The following is a 27,939-nucleotide window of genomic DNA, read 5'->3' on the forward strand; positions in this document are numbered from 1 at the left end:
GAGATGTGATGGATCTTGAAAATTCATCTCAGCATCACAGAGAAGCTCATTAGAGAGCGGCGGATGCCCAGGAGATGTGGTCACCGCCAGACAGCAGCGCCCGCTTCGTCACGCTGAGCAAAACCAGCGCGGAGACAGCAGGGGTGGGAGAGGGACCGTGCTGCGTTCCCTGGGCAGCAACGACCCTCAGGGGAAAGCCGCTGATTTGGAGGATGGTGATGGAGGCTGTTAGCAGGTCAAACGCTCCTGCTGTAAATTGGGGAACCAGGTTGGAGAGACCAGGCTCGAGTCCTGGATCTTCCTCCCATGGAGAAAGCGATCGTCTCCGGAGGTTAGCACGGGTCAGCCCAGGCGGTGGCCAGCCTGGGGCATCTGCGTCCCAGCTGGAAGGTAGAACTGGTAGAACTCACCAGAGGGGCAATAGCAGAGAAAAACCTGACCGGGGATGGGCAATACTGCAATATTGAAGGGACTGAAGGTTGCGGAGCTACCTGGAGAAGCAGGAACGAAGGTTATCAAGAGGAACAGGAGAAGGAAGAGTCTTTGAGGGTGTCCTCAGGCTAGCCATGGCAGGGCTGTGTTTGCAGATGAAGACGGGCAGCTGTCCTAGTGGGAACGTCTGTGAGCAAAGCCTCTCCCCAAGGCACGCAGAGAATGGCTGAACAAACAGGAACGGGCGTTTTTGCTACAGTGCTTTTGGATGTCAAGATTAATTTTTCCCCAACACTGGGAACATTGCATTTACAGGAGATTGTCCAGGCAGAACGTGGTGTGAGACTTTTGAAGAACCACTTACAGGACAGCAGCCGCTGTCTCAACAGTGGTGGAAACGTATCCTAGAAAAACTCAGAAAGGCTGCGAGCTTAAAAGGCTTGGCAGGAGCTGGGGGCAAGGAAGTTTTAAATTTTGCAAACCTGGTTTCAAAGAAGGATTTTCCTGTGTTGAACCAGACCCATAGTATCACAAACTGGTATAGCTGTATTACTTGTATTAGTGCTCCATCAATCAACATTACTAAAAACCTTGTCCTTTTTTTTTTTTTTTCTGTTAAAAGGAAGACTTATAATAAATGTTGGCAGTGTTACAAACACGGGTCTGATCTGCTGAGTGCTTCTGACAACAGGATTCCCCTTCATAGTTCACAGTCCCAGGTCCGAGGAGGAGGTTTCGTTAGGAGACTCAGTAGAAAAACGTTTCTTTGTCTCTGTCAGCTCTACTTGCCAGCAATCACCGGGCAAGCAGCCTTCTCTATTAGGATTGCTTTCTGTGTCAAACACCTCATCATTAGAAAGTGAGGCTTGAATGTTATTCTTTAAGCCTTAGATCAACTGTGGAAGCTGAGATGTAATGGAAAAACCTGACGCTGGAAATTCTTGAGTCGTTATCACAATTTATACTTAAAAGAGCTCCAGTTTTATAGCAAAAAGAAAAAAAAATCCATTCATTTTAATCATTGCAAAGCTTATTAAAAGGTTTCGAATATTATTTATTGCAATTCTGTACCAGTTCTAATTCACTCATTAATTCTATTCATCTTGAAACTAATTTTAAAGTTTCAAAATTTACCATAGCATTTTGAAAAGTTAAAGTAACTTTCAAGATGAATAGAATTAATGTTTTCTTTCCCTCCTTACAAACTGGTTTCACCTTCAAATACAAACCATGACCATACCGTGCTAATAGCTGCAAATGTATTCTCTGTTTAAGGTTTCAAAACCATTACTTGACAGCTGATGTGGAACATAATTTCACTGATACCAGTCTTGTTTTCAATGAGAGATGGTGCAGTCTCCTCCAGGAGATGCAGCCATCAGCGCTTACTCCAAATACATTTCTACAGCTGGGGATGTGGAGTGAAGCTTTTCTTTTTTTCTGCTTCCTCCTGTATATTTTCTATTTGCTCTATTTTCCTTCCGACCAAAGACCATTACAGGTCTGTAGAGTCTGACATAACTGTTACAAATTTTGAGCATTTTCTGTGTGGGGAACATCTGGTTCCTAAAAAAGCAAAGTGTTATTTTTCTGATGGCTGCAGGAGAATGTCTAGGTTTAATCCACCTGTGAGGGATGCTTATTTTTTAAACTTCATGGCAACACAGAGGAGGTGGATGCTTCCTGGATCCCACAGCATAGCCGTGGCCTCAGCATTGCCAGAACTGGCCTTAATTTTCTAAATTCTTCAGGTTACAAAAAGTTTCTCTCTTCCTTGCTAAGTTTCTACAGGACCTGAAGGAGCAGTCATGGTTCTTTCTTTCACTGAGTGATCCCAAATATCTTCCTGAAACAAGGAAAACCTCAAGAGAAAAAGAACCCATTGGAAACTTTGTGAACAGAGTGTTTTCAGTGTTGCATCACTGGGCAGCCTGCTGGGGCAACCAAGCTGGGGCAGCACTATGGTGAAGGTAAATATCTTCTCACCAAAGGCTTGCTGTTCTTTGTGGAGTGATTGCTTTCATCTGAAGATGCTAAAGGTCCTACATATGAACCCAGTTTTCTGATAAACATCATGCTGCCTTTCTTCTGGCAGTGAGATTATTTGCAATAAGGGTTTCCGGAGCTTTGGGTGTTTTATTTTTATGTTCTGAAGTGATGATGTGTCTGTAGCAAAAAGGCAGCAAGAGCTTATTTCTGAGCAGCTTCATGTGTGTCCATGAGTGGTCTAAGATGTATCAGTTATTTGGAAAGGTCTGCTGGTGAAACATAACTGAGAAACTGTTCTCATTTTGGATTTTGTAAGGTCATCGCTGTATTCAAGCTTGGCTTTCATCCTTTGCTACAGCTACAGAGTCAAGAGGGGACATACATTGCGAACACAGAACTGGAGGAAGGTCCTTGGTGGGTGCATTTATCATTTGAAACCAGCAGAGGTGGTATTTTTTTCTCTTTTTTTTTTTTTTTTTTTTTTTTTTTTTTTTTTTGAGAGTGAGTTTGAATTTGCAAAGAACCCTTCTAGTTTTCCAGAGGTTGACAGACGCTGCTGGGGAAGGTTCCCTTGGATGGTTTAGGCCAGTTGGAAATGCCAAGGAGACCCCTTTGCCATCTGTAAACCACAAAGGTCAAGCTAGATTTGGCCAAGCTTCCTCTCACATCTTGGGAAACACCCCTAGTCTTGGTGGCAAGCCAGGAAGAAAACCCAAGAGAAGCAGTGGATAAGAGTGGAATTAGAAAGTCCAGGGCAAACATGGATGGGGTTCCCCAACACCCAAACCCTCCAAAAATTTGAGACACAGTGTACCCACAACTGGAGAGCAAGGTGACCCATCCTGGGCAAAGGTCTGCAACTGGTGAATGAAGAGGTCTCCTGGAAGTTCTGCCTCTGTGAAAGGTCCCCTGGGCTCCTTTCGCTGTGTAGTGGTCACTTCTGCCATGGGTATAACATGGGTAGTTTGCTGGTTGAAACCTCTTCCTGAAGGAAACAGGGACAAACCCTGGTTTTCCTTGTGGTGTGGGCCTGTTGGAGTGCTCGAAACGCATCGCAGCAAAGCATAACTCTTTTTTATGCTTGTGGTCACTTGCCTTGATTTTATGTGTGGCAAGTCTGGCAGTGTGGGATATAGTGCAAGGGGCCCACAGTGGTGTCAGGGAAGGTGTCTGAGTGAAGCATTTTATGACTTGGCTGGATTTATTTCCTGGCTGGAACATTTCCACCGGCTTCCTTTGGCCATGCCTGAGGCTCCAGCCTGTGGTTTCCTTATTTTTCTTCCCCTGAAGACTACTGTCTTCGCTTGGAGAAAGGCAGGAGCACAGGGAAGGGTGCTGCTTTTGTGCTTTCTGCCCATTTTGAGATGAAAGTTCCTGCTGTTCCTCTCTGCTCTGTGCACAGACCTTCTCCAGGAGAGAAGCTGATGGGGCAGATTGCCTTTAGCACCAAGCTTAAGCAGATCCCGCTCAGCAGCTGCCACCAAATTTTATTCTCGGGAAAGGAAATACAGGTCTAATGCAAGCGAGGACACCTAAGCTAGCTGAATCTCGCTGGCACAGAGTCACGGGCTGGGAAGATGTGGCAGAAGGGCTTCAGCAGGATGGAGGCACCAGGTCGGTATCTCGGCTCCCCGGTGGGTTTCCCCTCCAGGTGCCAGCCTGTGATCACAATCAGGAGTTCAGGTGGAGAATGAACTCTCCTTATCTCAGATGGGGCTCAGCCTCAAGTCTGAAAAAGCTGCAACCCAGCTAAGGGGATAAAGGCTTCTTCCCTGTGCCAAGAAATTTTTGTAGCTGATGGCTACACTGACCTGTCTGGTTTTTTTTCCTGCCCCGCTGCCTTGCACAGCACTGCAGCAGACACGAAGGCAAGCATCCACGAGGAGGACTGATATCACCTCTCCTGAATCTTGTAAATCTAAATCTTGGTGTCGTGCCCAAAGGTCTGCTTCCTCCCTACAAGTTTCTGTTGCAAAACTGATTTTAAGCAGTGTTTGCAATGGGGGTGCAGGAGCTGGCAGCCTCAGTAGCAGAGACGCTGCTGGATTGAGAAATGGGTCTCCAGCTTCATGCCTGATTGGGAAGTTTGAAAAAAACCATAAAAAAGGGATTATGATGCCGTTTGTCAAGCCAAAAACGCGAGCAGTAATTCAGACATGAAGAAAGCTGTCATCGCATGTGGCAGCATAAGGAAACTGGCCAGAGAAAGGAAGCGCTGTATGTTCGAGGTAACCCAGGGAAGAGCCTGAGAGTGACTCTCGGGCATCTGCCAGGTCAAGAAAAGCCACCAACCGACTTCCAGAGGCCTTGGATGGGGTCCAGAGTTAAATCAGTGTCTGATCCCTAAGCTGCTGGGTGGCTGAGGAGGGCTTTATGATTTGGGATGGCCTTTGCAGTTTAAAGTGTTGGCATTGAGCAGTACGTGTAGTTTAGCTGGATGATGCATTTCTTATTTCAGTTTCTTATTTCAATTACAAACATGAGCTTAATACAACCGTTACCAAACCAAAGCCTTTAAAATTCAAGGGAAAAAAGTTTCCAAATGTGAATGAATTGATCTGTCACTCATACAAACTGTCTGTCCAACATATCAGTCCTAATCCAAAAGGCAGAATAACCTGAACCTTCAGATCTGTATCTCCAATTGCACGATAACAACAACTGCCTAATTCCCTTTAAAAAGCGGCAATAGAAAATAAGACTTGGCTTTTGATGAGAAGTCAATGGGAGTTACTTGGATTGTGCTGCAGGAAAATGGGATTGAGAAGACAGAAACATAAGGTTTGGGAGACAGAGCTGGTAGATAAACTCATATTGGATTTGTGCTTCTTTCTGTTTAAGAAATGTGGCCCTTATCATGCCACTGTTTTTTAAGCAAAGCTCTCCATTGATTTCAGAGGGGTATTCCGCCCAAAAATCAATGACAGGAGATGCCCCCGTGTATTTACCTACTCTGATTTGGTTATTGATTGTTAATAACTTTACAGATACTAACAAGGCAAAATGCCAGGACAGTGGTTCTGCAAATTTAAGCCAGGAATTCCTTGGGAAAGCTCATGTGGCACTGCCTAAATGCCTCATTTTGCACCACCCCCAAAATGCAAATTGTTCTGCTCTCCAGGTGAACAGGTACATTTTTTTTTTTCTTCCCTGAGTGATCACCTATCCATCAGAAAATTGGGAGTGGGAGGGGTGTAGGGCAGGCTGATTCTGCAAAGCTGCCTGCTAAAGCCCTGATTACTGTTATCAAGCAAAGAAGCAGTCCAGGTTAAGCTGCTAAGGTTTCTGACGAGCAACAGGTTATAATGAAGGAAGGCAGAGGAACGCGTGAATGAGCGACTACAGGCTCTGGTAAAGAGCGGATTACACTGAAGGTATGTTCCAGGGAAGAGACTGCATATTTCAGAGCAAGGCAGCAAATGGGCTTAAAAATAATCTGAATTTCTGCCCCCCTCCCCCCCCCCCCTTTCCCTCCCAATCCAACAAAGATAGCGAGTGTAACATGCTTGTGGAGGGCAGGTCAGCCCATCCAACAGGCTCTGCTCGCACTGCTGGGAGCACCGAGGGAAGGATCCTGCCCGCCCAGAGCAAGTCAGCGAGGTTAAAATGTGTGCTCGTATTAAGCTGGTCCTGGTGGAGCGAGGGTGTTTGGCTGTGTTTCTGCCCAGCATCTCTCCCAGGCACATCATAATTCTCCTGCTCCTTGGCCTCACTGCATTTTCTAGTTGCAGTGGATGTTGTCTTAGCAGTTCTCTGGTCATTGCAAGACCCTGAATAAGCCAAAAGAAGATGTTTTGGATACCCTTCTCCTCTTCAGGGTTTGCTGGAAACTTACTGTGAGGTAAAGCTGAAGCTGAGATTTTTCCCTAGCGTAAATGCACGGCTGCTTCCCCTGCAGCAGTTGGGTAAGCCGCCTTGTATCTACAGCGAGGCAAAACTGGGTGCCTTGAGTATGGAGTGGGATTACCAGGACTGCAGTCCACATCCCGTTTTGGCTGGAGGTATCTGTCCTAGCAGCTACGATCTAGGAATCAGTTTGGTTTATGGCACAGATAAGAGCCTCCAAATGGGTCAAAATCCAGGAGGAAGGCTGATTTTTTTTTGCTCTTCGTACACCATGAGAGTGATTGTAGCAAAGTCAAGAGACACCCTTTACTAGCCAGAGATAAGGCAGTGCCCTTTGCTGTCTGAAGATTGTGCAGGGCTTGTGTTCTTGTCAAATGGAGGAGGCATGCAGCATCCCTCTCTCTGCCGAGCCTTTGAGCAGGCACTGATACGTTTATAAATGGCATGTGATAAGCTCTAAAAATGCCACTTTGAAATTGAACCCAGAGAAGTGTGAACCGTCTCAAACAAAAGCGATTCACCTTGGTCACTCGAGAAGCGCAGAAGGAATTTACGACAACGGGAAGAAAACCGAGGCAATGCCGACCTGCCAGGCTCCCCAAAATCTCCGGTGGGGAAGGAGCCCTCCTGCTCCCCTCTGTCCCTGCAAACCCTTTACTCCTGTCTTGGCTGTCTCCCTCGCTAATGGGGAGGATGGCTCTGAGCAGGTGGAAGAGCTCAGGACGTATCAGCAGCGTCCAGGGCAAGGCATGGGATCCGTCGGCCAGCTCTGGAGCCGTGACTTGCTCGGTTCTGCCGGGTATCGATCTCCCCGCGCCGGGCATCCCTGCGCTGCACGCTCCTCGCTCGCCGCAGGGGAGCAGCTGAGAAGTGCCCTGTACACAAACTGTCAGATAAACGCCGAAAGCAGCTTCCTCGTGAATTGGACAGAAGTTTCAGCTCTACTGCGACTCTGGTTATGGCTAGCATCGAGTATGGACTGTTGCAGCCTGGAGAACCGGGGTTTTAATACACTCTATGCACAGTGTCACCCTACTGGAAAGAGGCTCATCAGAACGTAGCATGTCAGTTGTCACTTCACTGGGAACAGATGAAACCCTATTATCAGTACGCTGTCTACAGGCTTCTGCTGCATCAGAAAACAGCTCGTCGGTGCAGTGTGTACAAAGATGTCGCTGGTTTCTGTTGAACTACGCGCAGGCTGTTACTGCGGCGGGGAGCGGCGTGATTAGTACAAAACATAGGAGCAGAGGGTGAGGGAGCAGGCGGGGAGCATCTGATGTGTGTGGGGACAGGCAGCAAAGGGTGGAGGGGAATGGGACAATTTCCTAAAGACCAGGATCTGGTTGGCCTCTTGTGCCGGATCAGGGCTGCTAAGCCTGGACAAACTACTCTGTGGAGGCTGAAGGAGGCCAGAGACATCCCCATACGCTGCTCTGTGGGGTTGTGGTGTTGCTACTGGGATAACAGGGTTTGGCCTGTGCCATGCGAGGAGGAGAAACGTGGTCTGAGACCTGCTGGGCCATTGCTCCTGCTAACCCCACCAGCGACAGCTCGGTCCGGTGTTGCTACCAAATTCTTTGCTCCAGAAGTAGCAGCCCAGAGCCTTTGGATGGCATCGCTCTGTGTAGCAAAGTCCACCTGATTTTTGCAGCCCACCATCCCCAGGAGTTCTCTTTCCTATCCGCCCCGGTGCTCCCCCAGCACCACTCCGCTAATTTCTCAAGCAGGATACGCTAATCCCGTATTTCTTTGATAGTTACTTTCCCCAAAGCTGTCTCGGAAACCCAGGTGCCAGTCCCCCCCTTCTTCCCCCAGACCAGGGAAAAGAGATGGCGAACGGCTTTCTCTTGATTGTGTCGATGGGAGATGATTTTCAAGGTGAAATTTCTAGTTCAGTTGAGTCACTTTCATTCAAGGCGATGAGCAAAATGTCACCCCCACACTGAACCACACTCAATGCGCTGTTCTCCTATTGCATTTAAATTTACTCCACTTTTCCTTTCTGACACCTGTTTAAATCAATATCTTCCTCTCCAGGTCGTGGGCAGAATGTGCCTGGTCTCTCCGCACAGCGCTTCTCAAATCCACTAAAATCAACACAATAATTGAAATATTTTCAAGCTGATTACACCGCTGCCTGAGGCTAGGCTGGTTGCTAAGGGTAAGCTCCCTGGTTGCTAGGGGGAGTAAATCATCTTGCATTATTTGATTTTTGTTATAGATATGAAACCGCTACTCCCTCGATTAAATGTCTCTCAGTCTAACACCTATGGGACCTGGGGAAAGAGAAAAGAAAAGCAGCAACCTTGACCCTGTCAAATAAATATCTCTAACTTTTCCTGTCCTCCGGCTTCCAAACCAAACCTGTCTACTGATTTTTTTTTATTTTTTTTTTTTTTAACCTGACTTTAAATAACAAAGCTGTGGGGACAAGCAGATGAAGAGAGGAAGAACTGTCTGTTCCATTAGAGGATCTCTCGGCTTGGCTAAACACTCTCTATTTACTCCAAACACAGCATGATGGGGAGCTACAAGGATCTAATAGCCTTGAAGATGTAGAATTGCACCAATTACAGTTCCTATTCAGCCCACGGCTCACGAGACGCCAGCTGAAATCGCAGGGCCAAATCCTGCTCCTAAGTCAGCAGAGTGCAAATCTGGAGCATCTCTGCTGCAGAGAAGGATTTCTCCAAATTTCTCGTGGTTGCACAGAAGCAGAGTCCCGTTGGACACCGCGGAGGCGAGGTGTCCAGGAGCCCAACAGTGTGCAGGGCGCTTTGCTGGTGGAGCAGGAGCTCCTGATGCATTATTAATAGGGAAGCAGTATGTGGGGCAAATCCCTGTGCCACAGACTTTTTAAAAAGCCTCAGCTCCTCCGGGGGTTTCATTATTCTCTTAGTGCAACCAGCTCTTGGGTGAAGGTATTATCACTGTAGGGTCCCCTCAGAACGCTCAGAAATTAATGTGAACCAGTAAATCTGTTGCAATCCACTGGCAGGGCCAGAGGTACAAGAGCCTCTTCTGCCATTTGGGCTGGAAGCAACCAGCAGCCCAGGATGTTTCTGAAGCAAAAGGTTACGGAGGGGAGCTGACTTGGTATGAAATCTTTTTCCACCCCTAAAACCTTCTGTTAATCCTTACAATTGCACTTGGCCTCCCCTGCACAGCCCCAAATCCTCCTTCTTAGGTGAGAAAATTGAAGTACAAAAATGTGGTTCAGCTATTTGCCTGAGGTTGTGCAACCAGTCTAGGTCCCCTCTTGACACCTGTGCCCCCAAATCGCTGTAGCATCACCTGGGGAGGAATGTGCTGCAGAGCTCTGGCTCCTTGCCCATTGCAACAGGCCACGTTCCTCCCTCACTGAACCTATTTCTCAAAGGGCACGTGTAATCTATGACGGACAGGAGAAATAGCTATGTAAATGTGGTAAACCCTTTAGGTACAACTATATGCAACAGGAATATTTCCTCTGCCATGTCACTTGGTCCCTCAGTTGGAAGCAGGGATGAAATTGCCGTAAAATAAGCGATGTCAAGAGCTTCAAAAGCTGTTGATGAAATAGGTGCAAAGAGAGAGGCATTAAGGTCCTCGTTGCAAACCCTGGCAAATGAGAGGCCGGTGGTGAACAGCATCATTAACACAAATGAGCCAGACCAGGCTGGGCTCAGCCCAGCACCGGCTACAGAAACATGCCGGACACGGAGGAGTGGGATCATCAGGAAAGCCTTGTAAGCCTGGAGGACACACTTCTTCCTGCCCGGCTTTCTGTTCGTGTCCTTGTTTCCCAAAGTTTGCAGGCAGGATTCCTCCACGAGGCATCTGCACCTGTGCCACGCGTTTAGTGGGAAATGCCTGCAGCATTAAGAACATTGCAATCGAAATGATTAATTGTTTAATATATTGCAAGCTGGTTACCCCTCCTGGATGTGCCATGTAACAAATGGAGTCAGCTGAGATCTCACAGTAGCGAGCTCCTTGTTTGATTTTTAGCCAGTGAGTGCAATTGGTTTGAGTTTATAACTACAGCCCGGTGCTGCCACCAGCTCCTCCGGCAGCTGCCTTACTGGTCCTGGGCTTGATGTGAGACTTGGAAGTGCTGCTGAAGGATGGGAGCAAAACGGTCCTTCAGCCAACAACCGAGAGGGGAGGTAAGTGCCAGGAGGGGCAGCTCCTACCCGCAGCCCTGCTGAGCTGCAGGGATCGGAGGGGACAGTCCAGGATACCCTGGGGTGGGGGGAATACAGGTGTGTAACAGGGATCAGGGCAGGCGCTTAATCAAAGCTGTTACATCTTTTTATCAGATGTGCGAGGACTTGAAGTAAAGCCAAAAGTATCTAACTCAATGGAAACGTTCCATACCCGACATATAACACACTTAGGGGATATGATAGGGTGTTTCACTTACGTGTTTAGCTTACTTAAAAATCCATATTAAGTGTAATTTCTATTTCAATATTGTACAGGTCACACTTTATGTTAAGGTTCCGTTTATAAATAGTTTATAAAGATTAATAGATGTTTTAATCAATAACTAATCAATAGTTTAGTGACAAGAAAGCCCAGCAGAGGGAATTGCCCCAAGCGCTGCAGGCATTTTGCTCTGGTTTGGTGACGTTTGACCCTTGTTCTGGACTGGGACCCAGGACCGGCGCTGTCAATAGCGGTGGGATGCAGCACTTCTCCCATCGCTGGTGGCAGGTACCCCGTGGTCACGGGGGCTCTGGGCTGGGCTCTGAGTAACCTGCATTGCTAGCAAGGGGCTCGTTGGGGAAGACAGCCCTACTTCTTGCTCCCTAAACTCCTGAGAGGGAGGTGGGTGTTGAGGGCTCGGCTGCGGTACGGGGTCCAGCAATCCTGTGGGTCTGCGGGACCAAGTGGTCCTTTCTGAGCATCTCGTTGCCCACTGGGATTTCTGGGAGGGTTCTGTATTCTGTACGTGGGAATGCGTTTTGTTGAAACCTAGTTATGACTTAAAAGATTCTTCTGAGAAATAATTCTGCATTTTTTTTTAATACATCTTTTTGTCATACACTTTAAAGACTCATGCCCACATGGGCACTAGAAGGAAAATCTAATTATATCTTAAAAGAATACAGTCAATTTAAAGGAAGACAAATATTAATGTTATACAAATTGATTGGTCAGAGGTTTCTGAAGCAGAAAGGTACGTGCCCATTCCCACGGAATTTCAGGAAGAGTTGGGTGTCTAATTCCTTTATGAGTCAAACTCCTGCAAAAAGCTTCCAGAACAGATCCTGTAATTGAATATTAAGTGACTTTTTCATAAGTTCTTCTTTGCATACCATGATCCTGGTAACTCAACTAGTAATGCTCAAAAGACAAAACAAGCCCTCAGCTCCTTGACCACCCTGGAAACCTAAGTGAAGCCATTTAGGAAAGCCCAGAGCCAACATCTTTGCCTCCAAAACCTTCTCTGCATGTGAGCCTTTGAAGAACTTTTCCATTTTTAATGGCCAGAAATATCTGCCTGCTAAACTTTAACTACAACTGTACCCAAAGCCCGTCTGTCTAGCAGCAGGTGGGCTAGTGAGAGTCACAGTCCTGCTGGGATACAGCCAGCTGTTCCCAGGAATGAATCTCAAGTAAATTAACAAACACCACACAAACCTGTCAATTGAATCATTCTTGATTACTGTAAATGCTGGGCTACCCGTTAAGGAGCTTCTCCCTCTGTGCAGAGGGAGTTTCTTTATGCACTGTGTGTGTAACTGGGGCTGTGACACCTCATCCTCTGGATGGAGGGTCCCTTGGTACCCATGGGGGCAGCCAACTCGGACCAATGAGTTTGAAGTGGTGGAGAAGTCCAAGGTGGTTTCCTCACATCTCTGAAGGTTCTGTGGGCTTTCAAAGGGCTCATGAGCTATTTGGGGATAGGTCAGAGCATCAGAGCATCCATCATTTGGTACCTGGCACATCTGCCTCTTTTTCCTTTTGGAGGCTTCTCCTTGGCACCCGCATGGCCACCGAATGGATCAAAATCCCATAGTCCCGCCAGGACATCCCTGCATGCACTAGCCATTTTCCACTTGGCAGGAGGACACTGGGGGGAGAACAACACCTCTGTGGAGATGAGAGAGCTGGAAACATGTTGTGTTGAAGGCAGGAGAGCTTCTGATACCAGATAACAGCAGTTTACAGAGGCTTGTAGACATCGTATAATAATCAGGGTGCTGGGTGAGAAGCAGAAGGTCTTGGCTCAACATCTGTCTGTTTTTGTGCTTGAGCTTTGATGGTGCGTCCAAGCCTGCTGTGCAAAATTATGGACCTCCTCTCGCAGGTGGAATGGCAGGCAAGTCCCTGACTACTGGCAAAGCCATGGCAAAATTCAGCTGGGTTTGTCTGCCTGCACTGCCTCTGGGTGACGGGTGTCCCAGAGTGAGGATGTGGGAGAGCTGGAGATGACCGAGCTGTCTGAGCAGTAAAGAAATGGGGGTTTAAGGGCCAACTGTGTGAGAGCGGGTGGTGGAGAAACACAGAGAGGAGAGGAGACACATGAGAGGGCTGGAGGCTGCTGACTGCTGCCAATAACAACGGCTTGGAAACAACAGAAGGGAAGGCAAAAACACATTAAAAAAGGGAGAAAATGGACTGTCAAGAGATACCAGAGTGAGAAAAGTGAGGATGTGGTCTGGGAAAAGCTGGAGAGAACATCACAAGGAGGGAAAGTGATGGCTGCAAGGTGCTTGAGGGTAGAGCATGGAGGGGACACCAAAAAGACTATCCTGGCTCCAGAGCAAGAGCTTTTGGTCTCACTGCCGCCTTCCCCTGGTCGAACAGCGGCCTGGCTGGCAGCCGATGCTCCCTCTTACTGGTGTGAGCCGTGGGCAGCAGCTTGGACCTGTGGAGAGGAGCGTTGGATGGTTGTGCAAGACATTGCTCATATCTTCAGAAGGGTCTGACTGTTGGCAGTCTTCAAATCAGAAATGGCCTTACAACTCGTTGACTGCCTTGCTTCAGTGGCATTCATTCAATGTCCCTGTTTGTTCTTGTAGCTGGTGATGGAAAAGAGCAAGGAGGAGTAGTGCGTCGCTTTGATCCCATGCAGGAGAACCCATTGGGATAAACAAAGGTCCTTCCCATGGAGGAAACATCCTGCTCCGTGCAGCAGAGCAGATGCCTGGGCAGAGCAGGGAGCCCTCGCGGGGCCAGGGGCCACCCCTCGCCTTCCCTCTGCAGGACCAGTTTTGCAGGAGGGTTGTTGCGTTGTGCGTTGCTGCGGGGGGACCGGTGGCAAAGGGCGAAGGCATCGGTGAGAGGACATGGCTGTGACACGGGCAAAGCTCTTGTCTCCAGGCCTGATCCTTTGCCAGGTCTCCATAGGGAGTTTCAGCACTGGTGCTGGTTTGTTCAGCTTTGGGCAGCCTGGGAATACGAGCTTGACACGTCCCTAATTGACGATTGAACCTCGATTTAATTCCATGCAAGTCAGCAGACTTAGCGCCGGGTTTCTGCTTGTGTGAGAACACAGTCCGAACCGCACCGATGGCAAGGACTTGCAACCCGAGCAGCCCCTGCTGACTTCAGGGAGAGCAGGATTAGTCCCAGGATGGAGAATTTTGCTCGGGAGGGTACGTGGGAAAGGGAACGTGGCCGTAATCTTATCAGTAGTAAATCTCTGTCTATCTGGATATTAACAATGTGTTTCCCCAGCTGCGTCAGTGTATGTGTTTGTGTATACAGAGTCAATTTATGTCATTTTGTAAGCAGATAAGTGTGTGTGCCAGACTCCGTGTGATTTTGTGAAAGGCGTGCTTACATGTTTGGATAGATTTAATAACAGCATGCATGTGCGTGTGTTTATATTTAGATAGGCTCATGGGAAAGGCTTAGCACACAGGGAACGGCATCAGGAAGGCCTAGCTGGGGAGGGTTTCTGGAGGCTTGCAGCTTGGTCTGCCTTTTGTGGGGGTGGTAACTGGGTCTGCCCCTGCCCACGTGTGGGGCATTCCTGAACCCGTGTCCCAGCCTTCTTCTGTGGCCGGTGATGCTCCCACGCACGGAGGGAGAGGTTTTATGTGTGCGCCTGGTTTCAGCGCTGGAGGTAAGACAAGTGCACGTGCCATTTAATTTTGGTGGGTGCCTTGGGAAGATGTATTTGCAGCATTTCCAATGGGCAGATATAGAAGGGCAATGCTTATGGACCCATAACAGCACCCCTTTGTACCCTCCAAAATTCAGTATAGTGTGGATGATGTGGGCATAAGTGCACAGACGAGTGTGTCCTACTGCTCTATACAGCACCAACACGTATGTGATTTTTACGCCGTTCCCGAATTGCTCCTGCAGCGTGCAGTGTGTCCCAGGCGCAGGGTGCTTCCCAGCACATCCCAGTATAGCTGAGGCACGGGGCACTTCCCAGCGCATCCCAGTATAGCTGAGGCACTACTGCACGGCGTGGAGCAAAACTCCTTCTCTCCAAGAGGTTATCCACAGTAAGTCTGCCGTACACCGAGACCCATTTGTGGCTCATTTGTGGCACCGGCTGTTTGACGCCACATGCGGTTTCATCCGCTGCGCCCTGCAGCGGGTAACGCTGCAGTCGGACACGCGTTTCCAAGAAATATCCTTCGATATCGGAAATACCTGCTCTCACCTCACGGCTTTTTGCACGCGTTGGCCCGGCGGGGTTGCAAACGGGGTCTGCCACGGGAGGGTCTCGGGGTGGGTTTTGCTGGCGGGGCGCTTTGGGGAGGGGGCAGGGGTCCTCGGTCCCCGTCGTGCAGCTGCCGAGGACGCGGGCGTCGCGCTCCCGCGCCCTTGCCGCCCGCTCGCTTGGCCACCGCCCCGACTTTTGTCCTGCCGTTTGACATCTGTGACTTTTAAGGCGATGCATCCCCAGCGCCGAGCCCCGCTTGGCCCCGCCACCCCGGGCTGCCATCCAGCAGCATCTGCCAACCCCGGCCCCCAACGCCAACACCACCGCCGCCGCCGGCAGCCCCATCCCGCCGGCTCCCCGCCGGTCCTCCGCGCTGGCGGGCAGCGAGCGGGATCAATAAGACACCTCCGACTCCTCTATTTACAAACTAGCTGCCTTCAGCAGCCAGGCTGTTTAAGCACTTCATTCCCATTCAGGAGGGCCATCTGCTGCCTTTTGCTGTAAGTCTCTCTGAAAACCTCAGCCTTGACAAGCTCGAGATATGTCAGCGCAGTTATCAGCGGAAAGCAACATCTGCCGTGCCTGACACCCACTATTGTAGGCCATTTAATCTGTCCCCCTCCTCCCTTTAACTGCAGACAACAGCTCCCTATATTATATTTTCCCACTCAATTAGCACTATCATCCTGCTGAAATAGAGGCCAATTTACCTTTAATGACATCATTGTTAGGAGAGTGGCAGCCCTGGCCGGTGGCTGGCGGGAGGCAGCCCGTCTCCCCGGCTCGGCGGGCGCGCGGGCAGCCTATCCGCGCTGCCTTCACCCCGACCGCAGACATTGTTTCCGACAGTTCGCAGAGGCAGTGTGGCGGAAAATTGAGTCCAGATTCATTAGGTTTTTTTTTTTTTTTTTCCTCTCTTCCCCCCCCCCCCCCTTTTTTTTTTTTTTTTTCTGCCGCGCGCTGCTCAAGTCAGTTAAATTGATACATTTCCTAACAAAATTGAAGTGCTTTGTGCTGCCAGCGGAAAGCCTGGTGACCCTGCGCGGCCCACCGAGCAGCCAAAACGAGTTGATGGATCCATTAGGCCGCGCAGAATGCCTTCCCCCTCTGCCTCCGCTCCTGAGTGACACTGTAAATCTGAACCAATTTCAGTCCCTAATCATCATTACAAACCCCTCCACTGTTCATTTATTACTCTACAATTCTAATACAGCACACGACTGGGTCAGCGCACGGGGAGCCGGCGCGGCTGCGGAGACAGGCTTAAAGAGACCATAATCCTTCCCGGGTTTTATCGGGGAAGCAAACCTGATTTGGCCCTCCCCGCTCCCCGCACGCTGCCCCCCCCCCACCTCTGGTCCGGTGATCGGATGATGTCTGCCTGGTCCGGTGATGGGCACCGCAGGCTCTGGCGTCGGGAGGAGCCGGGGAGCAGAGGGGGAACACGTATCTGTCGGATGCAGGAATCGAAGGATGCCACACAAACCCCGAAAGAGATGGGGAGCTGCTGGAAGGCTGGCACAGCCGGTCTGGTCCCTTGGCTGTGGGATGGATAGGTGTCCGATGGGTGCTGCAACCCTGCAGCCACCCAAAACAGCTCTGCAAAAAGGGTATTTGGGTAGGGGAGGAGCTGGCACATGCCTCCGAAGGACGGTGAGGCCGGGGGATGCTGTGAACTGGGGGTTTATTGAGGTTCTCCATCAGTCTGGATTACATAAAGGCTATCTGTTTGGACCTGAAAAGCCTCAGTGGACATCAGTGGAGGTCAGTAGGAGAGGCTGGTGGGACCCAGGTGATGCCAGCTCACAGCTGCTTCCCACCTGGCCATACCTGCTCCAAGAGCCCGGGAGGTGCCGGCTCTGCGAAACCTCGCCCCGGCTGCTGGCTTCCAGCATGGCGAGCGGATGCTGATTGAGTGCTTGACCTGCTAAGTGTGTTTGTGTGCCTGGATCGAACACTTTTCCAACAGGCTGCTGAAGAATTTATTTATTTGATTTGATGTGGCTGATTTTTTTTTTTTTTCCTCCCTTTTTAGCAACATGCCTATCAACATCTCTGTAGGTGTGGAAGCAATCAAAGAATTTGAAAACACACATGGTAAATAATCAGATGAATGGCATGATCAGACATGACTTGTTGGCACCTGGGATTGCTTTGGGTGAAATCAGCAGTGGCTGGGGCACTTGTTGCTGGAGCAGGACAGGTTGCATGCAGGGACAGGCTGCTCCCACGTGGGAGATGGGTTGGATGACCAGGGTAAAAGGAGGTGAGTAGAGTGAGGGCACCAAAAGTCCCGAGTCTGATCAGAGGCTGAGCAGGAGGATACTCATATAAGAAACTTATGGCCGAAGTGTCAACTCTCTTTCTGGGTTGGCTTTACCTGGGGCTGGGGGGGTTCTATGGAGGGTTATGTCCTTGTTTGATGGGACAAGGGGGCAAGAACTATAGTCTTGCAAAGGACTGTGATGGTCAAACCCCTCTTTGCAACTTGCTGTTCAATAAAAGCCTGGGTAGCAAGTCTTGGACCTCATGGGAAAGACTGGTGCCTTTGTTGGGATGCCAAAACCTGAGCTCCTGACCGCAGCTCTGCCTGCATGATCAGGAGGATGTCAGACACCAGAAAGTCTCAGTTTTTCTGTCGGTGACAACCAAAGTGGGGCTTTTTCTACAGCTCATGTGCCAGACATGCATTTTGCTTCCTGCTACAGGGTCCCAGGCTCGAGGTCAGCCTCGTCTGGCAGGGAGACGTGACGGCTGCCGAACCCTGCCAGGGCCAACCGGCAACCCCTGTCAGCCCCTGCCGGCACGGCCACCTCAGCTGCCTCTCAAACTCACAGCAAAACTTCCCAAAGTTTTCTCTGCCCGTGGTTCTCGTTAAGAGCAGCAGCGGAGTTCATCGTAAAAATGAAACAGCATTAAAAAATATATATTTGAAAGAGCAGCCCTGAAGCCAAGGGAGCTTGGTCGCAGGGTGTCCTGGGGGGGATTTGGCCAGAGTGAACAGCTCTTTGCTTCAAAAATGGTCTTGGTGACCGCCACCTCCTGTCTTAGCCCCAAATCAGCTCTGGGGCAGGATCAGTTCATTTCCAAGCCGGAGAGGAGAGCAGCACCTCGGCAATGATGGCACTGCTCCCTATGGGCAATGGCCACGTATTTTCGGAAGGTGTCCATTCAAGTCCTTACCAGGCCAATCTGTGGTTGAATCGCCCTCTCCCCATCACCTCCACGTACAGATATTTCTGTGGACCTGAGCCAAGCGCCAGTCCTGTGACGCAGCTCCCATACGTCAGTGTGTTGGCCCTTAGCGTTTCCTCTCTGTTTACAGCCCGTCGGATGCCTCTCAATCCACAATGTTGTTAATGCTCATATCTAAGGCAGTCCAGATTAGTTTCTCAAGTAGCGTTTTGCGAGGATCAATATCAAATGCTTTGCTGAAGTCTAGATGCATTACATCTTCTGTAAGGCGCCTTTCATCCACTAATTTTGTAATTTGATCCAAAAAAAAGCTATCAAGTTGGTCTGGCATGACTTGTTCTTTATAAACCAATGTTGTTTATTGCTTGTGATTCGGTTATCCTCTAGGTGCTTTCAAACACGCACCAAACAGCCTATTAAAGCCTTCTGTGACACTCTGGGTTTGACGAAACCCAGCCGAACCTGCTGCTCACACAACTGGGTTCAAGCACAGCTCACTGGCAGCTGCTGGGACATATGTTCACCGTGCACACCAAGGGCCTGATTCATCTCTCGCACCGACGTAAGACAGGAGTAAGTCAGCTCAGTGGCAGACTTGAGCATCCGGAGGCAGGTTTAATGCAGCAGATGTTGTGTTGCTGTTGCAGGCAGTATTCCTGAGCTTGCTTTTACCTGCTGTTTACCACCGTGACCCACAGTATCAGACGTAAGGGTTTCTCTTGGGGCAGCGGGGTGGAAATTGCTGGCTACATAATCAGTGTTTTATGCCACTCAACTGGACAATTCAAACCTTTGGGTGACTGATCCAAATTCTAGTGCAAGGGAATTCAGGCTGTGTCCAAATCTGTCCTGGTAGAGTGCCTGCTACAGAAAACATGAGGATAAATACTTTGCAGGAGTGTGTTAGCATTGGTGTCTGCTCTGGTCATGAAAGTATAGCCCTGGTGCTTCCTATAGCATTGCCTGGTCCAGACCCCCTTCCTCTTCTGGGGGGTCTCATTCAATTCTGGGTCCCCTCAATGACGATGATGATGATGATGATGCACTGTGCTGTGCTGACGTTATCCCAGGGACTCTCTGAACAGAGTCATTGGATCGTGTTTTGGTATTGCCAGGACCAAGGGTATCCTTCCCTCCCTGATTTCAGTGGAGCAGAGATTGCGGCTAAGATGCTGAAAGAGTCCAAGAGGTACCGCAGCCTCTGTGTTGCATTAGCTACATTTCCATTGCCTACGGAGCTCTGCTGCTGTATAAATAATGGAGCTGACACAGCACCTTCTGGGATATGTTTTCTACAGTTTCATAAGACCTTCAGTAACTGCCCAATGGTGCTTTGGCACAGCCAGCCTCCCCGTGATCTATAACGCTGACAGCTCGAAGGCTTTTGAGGGATATGGCATACAAGAGCAAATTTCCAAAGTATTGCATGGGCTTGGGGTTGTATTACTCCCTGCTGACTCCCCAGGCTCGCACAGTGCTGCAATACTCTGAAAATTAACTCCTTTACGGCATGACGCTCAAATCACGCGGCCCAGGGGAGAACGGGACAGATCCAGCCCAGTGGGACTGGTTGCAGCACACGTTGCTGGTGTAGCCTGCTGGCCACGCAGCCTTGCTCTGGCTGACAGTCCGGCTCTGGCACAGCCCTCCAAAGCCCGCTATGGCTCACAGTTAAGCCAAGGAAAAGATTAATGGGACTTGTTGTAATCTCTTCCGGCATCCCAAGAGATTAAAATAGTTTGTTTCACTGCTGGAGCGTAATCTTGAGAAGGGGAGAATTAGCCTAAGGAGGATCATGGTGAAGGGCCCTTAACAGTGTGATTTAGAAAGTTCATCTGACCCAGGGTGCTGATGATCCTACTCTAGTTGAAAATACACTGTGAACCAAACCACTTATTCCTCTTCCCCCCCTGCAGCTGGGACTTTGGATAGATTTCAAGGAAACAAAAGGCAAACAAAACACATCCATGGGCACGAGGAGTCTGTAAAAATGGAGACACCTCCGCAAAGCTCAGAAACAGATGACTTTTCTGTGCATTTTCCCTCAGGCCTGCGTTTTCTCCTTAGGAAGAAGGGTTCCCTGAGTTCAAGCCAAGCTTATCCAGAAAGACTGGGAGCCTTTCAGAGACCATGAATTTCTGGAAGGGAAGATCTTTCGCATTTATGGACACCAGCACATCCAAGTGTTGCATGACAATGGCAAGCAATAACCAGCGTCTCGCCCTATAAAACAGACGTGAGGGAATGATAATATGACCTTCATTCATCATTAACAACGTTTATCATGCCTTAGCCCCAAAACAGCCTCCTAAGGTCATACTTTTCCCAATGGAAGGTCTGTCCTGTTGTTTTAGGAAGCAATGCTTAGGTGTGGGCATGGGGCTTTGGTGTGGGCTATTGCAACACCCTGATCTCGAAGCTGCTCGTGTGGACGGAGCTCTCAATGGGCAATGGGAGAAATGCAGGAGGTGATGGAGGGTGCCTGCACGGCGAGCCCAGGGATCTCCCTCAGAGAAAAAGTCTGCGAGTGCGGAGCCCAAGAGGGAGCTGCAGAGCGTTTAACACGACCAAATTAACCCCTGTGGACAGGCAAACACTTGTTTACAGAGCAGAGAAAAGCAGAGATGGAAATTTATGGTGTCACTAAAAGAACTTCTCACCTGGAGTACAGAGAAGAGGAAAGAGACAGCAATATTTCCCACTGAAAGGAGGAAGAAAAGCTCTTAACAAATCAATACCCTTATTTAGTCAATAAACCCACAAAACAACCCCTCCAGGGGATAAACATGGAGAAAATTCACAGCTTGCAAACAGGCAGGTTCCAATTCTGGCCTTTGACAAGACGGTTGCAGTAAATGCGCTTGTCTCTCCTGGTCGCAGGTTCAGCACGGGGCTGGTCTTTCGGGAGCACGTAGGGCCAGGGGAGGCTGCAGGCTGAAGCTGTGCACCTGGGAGCACAGGCGAAGAGGTGAAGGGTCTCGGAAAGTGCCCCATGGTGAGGACAAGAGCATTAACTGGGGTTAACGTCTCTTCTTGGCGTGGTGCATCGAGCACTGCTGGCTTTGGCGCTGTTATGCTGGGGAACGGGCAGGAGGAGCAGGGGCTGGGCAGGGATGCTGTAGGCAGGCCAGGAGCATGCCTGGGGCAAATCTCGGCAAGAAATGCATGAAGCTGCTCTCAGCAGTGGCTCAGCATAACATCTGGCAGAAATGCAGAGGCACCTTAACTTATAGAGAAGTTTGCAGGGCTGCGGACCTCCGGCAGCCAACAGCTGGAGTCAGAAACTCATGGCATGGCCTTATGATGTGTAAGATGTTAAGAAATTAATTTGAAATGCTTCCTTTTTTTTTTCTTTTTCTAAATATATATATTTATTTTTGCTTAGCCTGCAGGCTTTATATCTTCAAGTTTTTCTCTGTAAGCATGAACTAGAAATTTGCTTGGAAGAAATCCAAATTGTTCTCTTATTCACAAGAATTCAAGAGCTGGAGCTTCAGGAAAAAACATCTCTGTCATGGTAGAGTCCCAGGAGCTGCCACACCAGAAACACAGATGAGCAGCACCATGGCATGGACTCCCAGCACCTTGCAGAGGAATCCACCACCCTTCAGCAGCACAAGCACTGGATACCAGTTATCCCAAAACAAGTAAAATGAAGGCTTTTGTAGCAGTTTTATTTCATCACAAATGAGCCTTTGGCCCTTTTGAATTCATGTTTTCTTTCTCTCCTCAGCCCAGGTCCCTGCAAACTGAGCTGTCAGTGCTAGACCTGGGGGAAGACCCTGACCACAGGAGCCAGCAGGGACTTCCCAATGAATCAGCAGGGAACAGATGTAAGTCCTGTATATTTTGGGCTGTGCGTGTTAGACTGATGTTGTCTGAGATACATAGATGAATGCATTATTCCTTGACCAGACACTGCAGAAGCAGATCAGCATTAACCCTGCCTTGCTTAACTCATCTTTCCCTTCTACAAGAGATGTCCCAGCTATAGCGGAGGGAATTGCAAACCACTGAGAAAGGGCAGCTCTGCTACCACAGTGCACAGACCCCTGTGGCTTAGAGACGACAAATTCTGTCTCTCAGCTGAGCTGTGCCAGGACCAGGAGCTGTGTGGAAGCCAAAAACTCTGCCCTGGGGCTACACCACTGAGATTCTCCGCCATGCCGACATCCCAGGGTGATGCCTCCATCCATTGAATGGATCAGACCGTGGGACTGCCTGCTGGCTCTGCTGGCCACGGAGCATCTCTCCTTTCTACTGGAACATGAAGCTGAAATAGAAACTTTGGGCCAGACTTTACAGGCAGCATTTTGGGTGGAAAACTGGAGGAATTCAAAGCAAGCCAGTGGCTTTCCATAGTGGTATCCAAGACCTCCATAACCTGATGGAGCAGAGAATTATTTCCTTCTGGGTCTATGAGTTTCTCCACAACACAGTTGTAACGTGTGTAATACACAATACAGACTGTAACATGTATTAAAAGGGAGACATCCTCAGTCAGGGCTCACCGATGTTGCTCCACTGAGCTGTGAGATGCTCAGATTTATTCCAGCCAAGTCCTGGCCCAATATATATGTTTCGTGTTATATTTAATTTTTGTCTTCTCCTCTTTCCTCTGATGCTGTTCACCACCCAGAGCATCCATCTAGAAATGAAGCACTTATTAGTATACGATAGCACCTGTCCTCTTGTGTTTTTGAGAAAGCTCATGCTTGAAATGCAGCCAGAGGTTGAGTTATAGGCAATACCTGACTGTTATAGTTCAAATCTGGCTCCTAATTGTATTTTGGAGCTGGACGTTCACAGCTGGGAAAGCTCCTGCCTAATCTTATTTATACTCTGATAAAATGCGTGAGTCCCAGTATATATTAGTACTTCCTATTCTGGCTCCTTCCAGAGACTGGGAAGTTTTCGGACTTGCTTGGGTAAGGTTCAGCAGACCTATACTGAGTTTAGAAATGGGGCGACCCAGGCATGGGAAGTACGCAGGAGAATTTGCACCCAAACCTGTCTGCTTCGGATACTTGGGTTTGCATCACGAAGCTGCCGAGAAAAATCACCAAGAACTGATCTAGGCTCTTCCTGCCTTTGGAGAAGAGGTTCAGAAATTCAGACAGGGACAAGTCATTTAATAAGTATGCAAGGGGTTGCTACTCCGGTGTGAAAGTGAGGAACACCTTTGTATCTGGGCTCCCTCAAGAAACCCAGACGCCTCCAAAATGAGCATCTGGTCCCAGTCACCTGGCTCCAAAACCCTGCCAGACCTTGGGCATAGGGGCCAGATCCCAGTCTCAGCTCTGCTGGTAAATCCAGAGCACTTCTACCAAGATGCCGAGATTTACGCCAGCATAGCTAGGATTGCATCCAGGCCCCTACGAGCTAATGCTCTAGTAATTGCGTGCAAATGTGCTGGTGTAGGCAAGGTATGGGGGGTTCAGAAAGATAAAGGCACCTCAGATATGCTATATAGACAATCTCTGTTTCCTGAAAGAGAGACATCTGTATCTCTAAATTTAGAAACGATACTCTTTCCAGAGGGTAATAAACCAGCAAGCGCTGTACATATTTTTTCTATTTTGAATTCTGTTAACTGACAATTTAACCTAAAATCCCTTGTATTTTCTACTTGTTCAGCTGTAAATAGAGACTGACAGTTTATTTTCAAACATCCTGGTTAAAAAAAAAAAAATCCCCACAACCCACCAACATTTGAAATAAATACTTATGGGTCCATGACAGACTACAGACGTGCAGTCAATGCTCCGCAGCAATCTCTTGGAGCTGTCACACTCCGTGATCGGTCTTTTACAAACACAAACACTGTTGATTTCTTATCAAATGTAAAACCTCCGCAGCTCTTTCGTAAATGGTTACCGCGAGCATGAAATCGACATTGTGAATCACATGTGACACTGCCTTGTCTGCTTGTAATTGAGCCGCGCGGGGAAGGTGCCGGCGCTGCGCCAGCCTCGCACGCGCCCCGCTCGCCGGCACCCTGCGAGGAGGGAGGATGAGCTTGGGCTGGCTGGGTGCTGGGGGCTTTGCCGCTTTATTTACTGCAAGAAATGCTCCATCCCACCCGGGCGGTGGTTTCACTTTCCGTGGGGTTGTCGGGAACGGGGGACGGTTGGCTGCGAGGGGGATCTGTTTCTTTCCGAGGGAGGGTTTGGGGTGGAAGGCTGCGTGGGAAAGGGGTTTTGGGTGCTGCCTGTGGCATCCCGAGAGTGGCGGGGGGGGCAAGCGAGACTGGCATGTTAGCAGGATCCCCTTCTGCCTGGGTACCCAAAATGCCATCTGGAAACCAGGAATCTGCTGGGGTGTCGCCTGCAAACGCTCCGGATGAAGCCCGTGGGTCCCAGTCCCAGGAGTGGACCTGCTGGTGGGGCAGGATCCCCATTCCAACGGCACCGGGGGTGTCTCTCCATTTCTGACCACGCAGTGGGGACAGCATGGCGTGTCCTGGCTGCTCAGTGCCCACTTAGCTTGGACAGATGGAAGCCGTCATCCTCTCCTTTCCCAATCCCTGCTATTTTTTAGTGTAGCCCAAATGAGTAACTCCCTGGGTTGAAGTTCCCTGGGTGTCCCTCCAGGACCCGGCTTTAGTCCTTATTCTCCCACATTTGGCACATGAGGTGGATCTGTTCTCTGAGCCTCCCTGACTTTGGGTCCAAGTGGACAACCCCAAAATATTCTCCTCTTTGCACAGACATGTTACGTAGCTCGGATTGGTACAGTCGGGGTGACCCCTTAAAATAAAACACAGAGATACAACAGAGTTATGAAACATTTACATAGAAACATTTCCTGCATCTCTATCTATAAATAAAACTATGTCCTATTAACCAGGAGGTGGAAGATGAGTAGAAATAGAGTGGTCTATCTATTTATATAATGATATAATCTATCTAAATAAAACTAATCTATTTTTCATGCCATCTATTTCTCTAATCTAAAATATACTCGTTACCATGGAGCAATGATGTCACTAAAATGAATGACACCCATAAATGCAGACGAGCTGTAGTTATTCTGATGATCCAGGACTTCTCTCTTTCCTCATTTGCTTAATTTTACACATGTGAGGAGTAGCTTGGAGCTAAAAAGGATCATACCAGCAGCAAGCCGAGCAATGTTCCCACCGACGGCAGACTCAGGGCCTTGTTCCATCATGTACCACACTCCGTGTGATTTTCTGTGCACGTGTGTGTCATGGAGGTACCTGTGCACATCCACGAAGAGAAGTGCAAACTGACTGTCTTTCACAATTTGTTGCCAGCATTTGCTTAGTTCTGGATAATTGCTGTTTTATTTATCAGTGTTTGGGAGCAGCGCAGGGTTGGGTGCTGTGTGCGTTTTCCATTGCGAGAAGTTTAACTTAATGCAATGTTGCATTTAATTTATGGAATGCAGCCCGTTGCTATGGCATTGAGCACATAAAAAAAACAATCAATAAATAAGTGAAATTGGTGTCAATGGGAATTTTGTACAAAGATGAGCAGTAGAGTATGACTCTTCATTTACAAAGGTGAAGATACAGTTTCTTTCACTCTTTCTGGATGAATTTAACCTGCCCCTCTTTGGAGAGGTGCATTTCCTGACCAAGAGTTATGTCTGTTTTGATTATACTCAAGAATAATAAAAAGTGTTTTCCTTTTGCTGGATTTATTGAGACCTTTGGCATTCCAGGACAGGATTTTCATATTCAAGATGGGAACTTACAGTCTAGAGCATCCAAAGAAAATGAAGTTGTGTATCAGTATGACATATGCATTTGTGGGACAGTCCTTTGAAATGCAAATAGTGATTATTTGGTGAGGCAGGCAGGCTGAAGTAAGTAGGAAGTCTCTGGTATACAGGATCCACATACAGGACTGAAAAAAAAAAAATCCATCTGGTCAAAAATGCCAAGATGTTGTGTCCTGTTGGTGTGGCCTGTGTGCATGGGGTTGCCCACACGGTCACTTCTCCTCTACAAGGTCTTCTTAAAACAGATGCTAATTCAGCAACGTTGCGCTGGGTTTTGTCTATGCAAAAATCAGAGGAAAAATCTAAGTGTGAAAAGGAAATCTCCCCCCAAAAACTCTAAAACCTTTTTTTTTTTTTTTTTTTGCAATATCATCAGTCAGACAATTTAAACACAGGCTCAAGTTAAAAATGGAGATCTGTAAACTGCGATGGGAAGTGGATATACAGCTGTGGCCATATTGGCTGCCAAAATGTTGCTGCATTTGGGTCTGGAGGGAGACAATCCTACAGGAGGTGTGGATAAATGGGGAAGCAAGGCCTTACACATATACCTTTAAATAGAACCAGAAGTACAGAAATCCCCGTAATTATCCAAGATCACCATTTCTTGTCTTCTGGGCAGCAGCCTCACCATCTTTTAATGAATTATCCAACTGGGACAAACTTTGCACTTCTCTGCCATAGAACTTTAGGAGAATTTGGGCAGGTGATTCCCAGGAGGTGAACATGCAATGTCTCTGATGAGACTGGGAGGACAGAGCCAGAGGTAGAAGCAGCACAAACACAAGGTACTAAGCTATGTCATGCTGTCAAAATAATCTGTATGCTCAGCAGCCAGGCCCTAGCACTTGGACATCACCTAGATGGGATTTGCCACTGAGCTCCATATTTAACGTTTCCTACAGCCTTTATTGCTCCCATCCTTTTGGTTCTTCATCCTCCTCCCTCTGTGGAGGCTGAAGCTGTGACAGATGCATTTGTTGGCTTGATTCAGAGTCCACTGGTGCCAGCAGAAAACCTCCCCTAGACTTCAACAGATTTTGGGACGGACTCCTGGCACCGGGCTTGGATGTGGTCCCCAGGACAGCCCCCATTGTGCTGACCCCCATTCAGCCCTATGCATTTCGCACCTGGGAAAACCCTGGGAGCTCCCAGTGATGACTTATTTCAGAGGACTGGCTTCTTGAAAGCTGCCGAGGATGACGGTGGGCTCAGATGCAGAGTTTCCCCATCTTTTGAGGGTCTCCTGGCTACTCCCCATGTCCAGGCGCCTCTCTAGGGGTGAGGATGGAGGGGGCAGCCCAGGATCACCCACCCTGTGGGAGAGTAGAGCTCGCTAGAGACTGACAAGCCCCTGGCCAGCCCTGGCTCTCCCTGAATGAGAGGGGAGGGGGAAAAAAAATCAAAACTTTAAGGTATATGAACTGTGAAATTAAATCGAAATACTCAAATAAAGAATCACATAACAACATAAGCAAAGATGTTTACCAGGGCTTGAAGTTAAATACAGATTTTTTCATAAACCCTAACACCAAATGCAATAAAGTTCTCTGGAATGTTAAATATAATTTACAAGGGAAAAAATGTGCCCTGCTGCCATAAACTGTCTAGTGCAGTGTCCCTTTCCAGGGATCAGTCCAGGAGCAGAAGGAAACACGCACTGCGATACCTTGCTCAGGATTTCCCTATCCAAAGTAATCACAGCCACACTCGGTGAGCAAGCAGCCCTTTCTCAATCCGCAACGCAGCCAACAAACAGGAGCTAATTAATCTGCGCTGCAGCTCCAGCAAAGGGGCTGCCTGGAGTGGGAGCGTCGGGTCGGGCTGCTCGCCGGCACGGGGTCCCAGCTGCCCCAGTACGGGGTCCCAGGCAGGCGGGAGCACGGCCCAGTGCCTTTCATTGCCCATCTGGACTTTGCAGTGCCTGCGCCGAAGCTGGAGAGTTCGGTCCAGGGAAAATCACGGTCTCGCAGGACGCTTATTCCTTGACTATTGCCCTTCTTGCTCCCCTGGCGTATTTGACATTAACACCCCGAACTGACAGCACAAAGGCAGCATCTGGATAGCATAGCCTGTGGCTCTGGAGTCACGGCTGGTGGACTTGTGGT

The sequence above is a fragment of the Accipiter gentilis genome, chromosome 33 (genome assembly GCF_929443795.1).
Source record: "Accipiter gentilis chromosome 33, bAccGen1.1, whole genome shotgun sequence".
NCBI lineage: Eukaryota > Metazoa > Chordata > Aves > Accipitriformes > Accipitridae > Astur > Astur gentilis.